Source organism: Nerophis ophidion, linkage group LG26, assembly GCF_033978795.1.
Source record: "Nerophis ophidion isolate RoL-2023_Sa linkage group LG26, RoL_Noph_v1.0, whole genome shotgun sequence".
Lineage (NCBI taxonomy): Eukaryota > Metazoa > Chordata > Actinopteri > Syngnathiformes > Syngnathidae > Nerophis > Nerophis ophidion.
In genome coordinates, this window is record NC_084636.1 from 27,739,536 (window position 1) to 27,745,535 (window position 6,000).

At 41.7% G+C, this 6,000-nt stretch overlaps 1 long non-coding RNA gene across 1 annotated transcript in view; it reads left to right on the forward strand.

Moving 5' to 3' along the window:
* The window catches only part of LOC133543489 (uncharacterized), a 222,051-nt gene extending 217,241 nt beyond the window's left edge, over nt 1-4,810 (forward strand). The window contains exon 3 of the long non-coding RNA XR_009804391.1: nt 4,697-4,810. This is a non-coding gene — a long non-coding RNA (uncharacterized LOC133543489). The remainder of the gene's footprint in view (nt 1-4,696) is intronic.
* Nucleotides 4,811-6,000: the final 1,190 nt, after the last annotated feature.

Genomic DNA, 6,000 nt, shown 5'->3' on the forward strand with positions numbered 1-6,000 from the left:
CCAGAAGCTGCAATACATACAGAATAGTACTGCTAGGATCCTGATGAGAGTGCGGAAATACTGTATGATCATATTACACCAATTCTCAAATCCCTTCACTGGCTTCCTGTTCCACTCACGATTGAATATGAAGTCTCCCTACTAACCCACCAGTTCCTCCATGGAAATGCCCCACTCTACCTCAAAGAACTACTCACCCCAAAATCCTCCACACGACACCTACGATTTGGACAGGCTAACCTCCAACCTCCAAGGACAATGCTACGAACAATGAGAGACCGGGCTTTCTCCTCCTCGGTCCAAGTCTGTGAACCGCTCTCCCTGACCACCTGAGGGCACCACAGACTGTGGATGCTTTAAGAAAAGGCTTGAAAACCTTTCTTTTTAAAAAAGCCCTTTTTTTTTAGATACATGCATACTAGATTGTACTTTATTTATTCCGTCAGGAGAGTTCCTTCAGGAAAATTACAATTTTCAGCACAATCCCATTCAAGATCAGACAAGCATTACAGGGAGACAGAACAGGATCGCTGACGGGTCTGCCGGCTTCCAGCGCCCCTTACAAAAAAAGATGACATACAGGTAAACAAGGGGGGGGGGGGGGGGAGAAAAAAAATAGAAGATTAGAATAACATAAAAAAATAAAAAATCGGTCTTAGCCTAGGGCCTGGAGTGGGGGTGCAGACTGAGGCCAAGGGAAAAGTACAACTCATAGCCATAGTACACATCAAACATCAAAGAACACAAAGGACATTAAAGCATCAGATACAAGCAGACTATAGCTAGTTCTAGCTATAAGGCTGTTCTAGTTTTATTTTTTTTTATTTATTTTTTATTATCTTTTTATTTTATTTTATTTTATTTTTTTTTTAATACACCGTAGCACTTTGAGGTTGTTTACGCAATGAAAAGTGCTTTTACAAATGAAATCTGTTATTACTTTTGTGACATTCAAGTTGAACAGACTAGTAATTTCAACATTTTATTGATATAAATCAAATAACAAAGTTATGAATTCTTAATCAATCTAAACTGGACTGCTTAGTTTGTCTTGGAAGATGTTTCATCCCTCATCCGAATAGGTTTCATCAGTTCTTGCTTATAGACTTAGATTGGTCAGATCTAGTCAAGCGGCTGGTGGTGTATAGATGAAACACTTGAACTTTAACATGACTCCGTATCAGGTTCCTACAGTTGATTTTATCACATCTACAGAATCACTCTGCATGAAAGTTTAATGGCCTACTGAAATGAGATTTTCTTATTCAAACGGGGATAGCAGGTCCATTCTATGTGTCATACTTGATCATTTCGCAATATTGCCATATTTTTGCTGAAAGGATTTAGTAGAGAACATCCTCGATAAAGTTCGCAAACTTTTGGTGCTAAGAGAAAAGCCCTGCCTCTACCGGAAGTCGCAGACGATGACGTCACATGTTTGATGGCTCCTCAAATATTCACATAGATTTTAATGGGAGCCTCCAACAAAAAGTGCTATTCGGTCCAAGGGAACGACAATTTCCCCATTAATTTGAGCGAGGATGAAAGATTCGTGTTTGAGGATATTGATAGCGACGGACTAGAAAAAAAAAAAAAAGTAAAAAAAAAAAAGCGCGGTGGCATTGGGACAGACTCCGATGTTTTTAGACAGATTTACTAGGTTAATTCTGGGAAATCCCTTATCTTTCTATTGTGTTGCTAGTGTTTTATTGAGTTTAATAGTACCTGATAGTCGGAAGGGTGTCTCCACGGGTGTCTTGACGCGCAGTGTCTCAGGGGAGTCGACGGCAGCTTTATGGACGACACAAGCTCAGCTTTTCTCCGGTAAGAACTGACTTTTTAACCACAATTTTCTCACCGAAATCTGCTGGTTGACATGTGGTCAGGATCCATGTTCTCTTGACCGCGCTCTGATCCATAGGAAAGGTTCACCTCCAAGAATTTTAAACAAGGAATCACTGTGTGTTTGTGTGGCTAAAGGCTAAAGCTTCCCAACTCCATCTTTCTACTGTGACTTCTCCATTATTAATTGAACAAATTGCAAAAGATTCAACAACACAGATGTCCAAAATACTGTGTAATTATGCGGTTAAAGCAGACAACTTTTAGCTGTGTGTGTGTGCGCAGCGCTCATACTTCCTAAAAGTCCGTGACGTCTTGTGTACACGTCATCATTACACGACGTTTCGAAGACGAAACTCCCGGGAAATTTAAAATTGCAATTTAGTAAACTAAAAAGGCCGTATTGGCATGTGTTGCAATGTTAATATTTCATCATTGATATATAAACTATCAGACTGCGTGGTGGGTAGTAGTGGGTTTCAGTAGGCCTTTAAAAGTAGCATATATTAGTGCAGTATGAACAAGAATGTTTTAATGTAGACACATAGAATCATCATACTGCTGTGATTACATGCATCAAGTGTTCATTCAAGGCTAAGGCAAAATATCGTAATTTATATCGTATATCGCGATATGGTCTAAAAACATCGCGGTATTAAAAAAAAAGGCAATATCGCCCCGGCCTAACTCGAATATCACAATAGTCGTTTTGTATATCGCACAGAGACAAACCCGCAATATATCGAGTATATTGATATATCGCCCAGCCCTATCAATCAATGTTTATTTATATAGCCCCAAATCACAAATGTCTCAAAGGACTGCACAAATCATTACGACTACAACATCCTCGGAAGAACCCACATAAGGGCAAGGAAAACTCACACCCAGTGGGCAGGGAGAATTCACATCCAGTGGGACGCCAGTGACAATGCTGACTATGAGAAACCTTGGAGAGGACCTCAGATGTGGGCAATCCCCCCCCTATAGGGGATCGAAAGCAATGGATGCCGAGTGGGTCTAACATGATACTGTGGAAGTTCAATCCATAGTGGCTCCAACACAGCCGCGAGAGTTCAGTTCAAGCAGATCCAAGACAGCAGCGAGAGTCCCGTCCACAGGAGACCATCTCAAGCGGAGGCGGATCAGCAGCGTAGAGATGTCCCCAACCGATACAGGCGAGCGGTCCATCCTGGGTCCCGACGAGCGGTCCATCCTGGGTCTCGACTCTGGACAGCCAGTACTTCAGTGATTTGGGGCTATATAAATAAACATTGATTGATTGATTGAATGCTAACGAGGGGAAATTACACTTCAACGACTGTCCTTGGCTTTGACAGTAGGATCAAAACAGGTGTTTTTCTCACTACTACTGTTTTTTTCCCCCCCCCCAAGATGGCGCTGCTGTAGTGGCTGATGTTGGCAGGAGCTCTGTGCTCTTGTGTCATCCTTTTGTGTTTTCCTCTTGTTTTCATGTCTTATTATATTTTCTTGCCTTTTTCGTCCGGGACGCTTTGGGACTGTGTGACAAGGGATGGCACTTTCGTGACCTCTGTGGTGCTTTTTTTGTGGACTTCTGGATCTGCCTCCTGGGAGCCTTTTGGCCATGGAGACCAGCTGCAGGGTCTTTGCCACACCGGAGTCGGTTTGGAGGGACCGGAGGAGATGCGGATGAGGGGACAGGGTTGCGGAGCTAACAATGAGCGCTGGGACGGAGAGTCTTCGCGGTGTCTTGGCTGGGTGAGCAGGTGTCGCACACCTCAGTCACCTTGGACGTATCCTCGCTCATCCATGCGGACTGGACACTGGCCGAGAGTGGAGTCTGCTGTCTTGGTTGCTTTGTTGGGTCTGCTCCTGTCTCTGGCCATGGTCCCTCCACCCCAGCGGACGACGGCGTGGAACACCGCCGAGGCCACCACAGTGGATATGTTTCTTTTACTTTTTATTCATAGCTGTATGAGGAGTGTCTGGTTGTATCTGCTGCTTTAATGTCTTTAATGTCTGTCCTTTGTGTTCTTTGATGTTTGATGTTTCCCTCTTACACACATGTAAGAGGGATGTGTTCTATGGCTATGAGTTGTTTTTTTCCCTTGGCCTCAGTCTGCACCCCCTCTTCAGGGCCCAGGCTAAGACTGATTTTTTTATTTTATTTTAAACTTCTATTGTTTACCTGTATCTCACCTTTTTTGTAAGGGGCGCTGGAAGCCGGCAGACCCGTCAGCGATCCTGTTCTGTCTCCCTGTAATTTTTGTCTAATCTTGAATGGGATTGTGCTGAAAATTTCAATTTTCCTGAAGGAACTCTCCTGACGGAATAAATAAAGTACTATCTAATCTAATCTAATCTAAACCAGCCTTGCCCAGGCACACCCTCCTGGTTTTGGAGTATAAACATTTAGGGTTTTGGCACCAGCCGCTAGACTAGATCTGACCAACCAGAATCTATGAGCATGAACTGTATAACGCCTACTTAAAGGAGAGGCGAAACGTATTCTAGGACAAACCAAGAAGTCCAATTGCGATCGATTGAGTGCCCTCAGATTACAATGACCTGGATGAATGGGAACATTCATAGATAAGCAATGCAAGATTTTGGGTGTTCCTGAATGCAACCTCGCTCGCCGTAACAGTCATTGGTGAATAATAAGGAAGTGCTGTGTTATTGGTGTGGTTCCTGGCTAACTGTTCTCATGTTAAAATTGGCCATATTTTAAAAAGAGCATCAGACTCTGTGTGCTTTTGTTGGAACGCTACATTACTTACTTACTTAACTGCATTTTTGCAGCTGGCCGAGTCTGAAATGATTCAGCATCGAAATAAGGTATCAATAATTTCTTCTTTTTTTTTTGTTTCAGTTGCTGCTGCACTGTGTCGATGCCCATCACTCATCGTCAGGCAGTTAGACCACCTGTCGCTTTCCACTCAAAGTGCCCCCTTAACTCTACACTCGGGTGAGTACCGAATCCGATACTTTCTTTGTCTTTTTGGCATACCCAGCGAAACTACCTTTTTTTTTTTTTTTGATTGATTGAGACTTTAATTAGTAGATTGCACAGTACAGTACATATTCTGTACGATTGACCACTAAATGGTAGCACCCGAAAAAGTTTTTCAGCTTGTTGAAGTCGGGGTCCACGTTAATCAATTCATGGTCTCTAAGGGATGTTGCCATTTTCAATGCCAACAAAATAATTGCTTCAAAAACGCTCCAACATAAGTAAAGTAAGGATCCATTTTTCCAAAATATGCGCTCACATTCTAATTTTTATTGACATGCTATTGATTAGTAAGGGTGTAACTGTACAGAAAAATTTCGGTTCGGTACGTACCTCGGTTTAGAGGTCCCGGTTCGGTTCATTTTCGGTACAGTAAGAAAACTACAAAATATACTTTTTTTTTGGTTATTTATTTACCAAATTTGTAAACAATGGCATAACATACATATACACAGGATCCATTGCCAGGGTTAATGTGGTCAACATATATTAAATAAAAACTAAATAAGGCTCAGAATGGTTTCTTAACAAAACCTTTCTACATATAAAGTGCTTTTTTTGATTGATTGATTGAGACTTTTATTAGCCTGGCTAACTTGGCAGTAAGAGGATATATGGGCTCATTGTTCTTCCACCATAAAAGTGGGTCAAAATCTAGTTTTTTAATGCAATACGGACTTTAATCTGATGCTATAAAAACATTTGTTATTGCTTTAGCCCTGCCTGACCCGCCGAGGAGAGGCTGCTTGAATGCGGTGGTGACGCTTCAAATGGGTTAGCATGTGTTATGAGAGTAGCGTATGTGTTTGTGTGGCCCTTTAATATGTAACAGCATGTGACGTCAGTAATTGCTTCAAAAACGCTCCAACATAAGTAAAGTAAGGATCCACTTTTCCTAAACATGCGCTCACATTCTAATTTTTATTGACATGCTACTGATTAGTAAGGGTGTAACGGTACACAAAAATTTCGGTTCGGTACGTACCTCGGTTTAGAGGTCCCGGTTTGGTTCATTTTCGGTACAGTAAGAAAACTACAAAATATACTTTTTTTTTGGGTTATTTATTTACCAAATTTGTAAACCATGGCATAACATACATATACACAGGGTCCATTGCCAGGGTTAATGTGGTCAACATATATTAAATAAAAACTAAATAAGG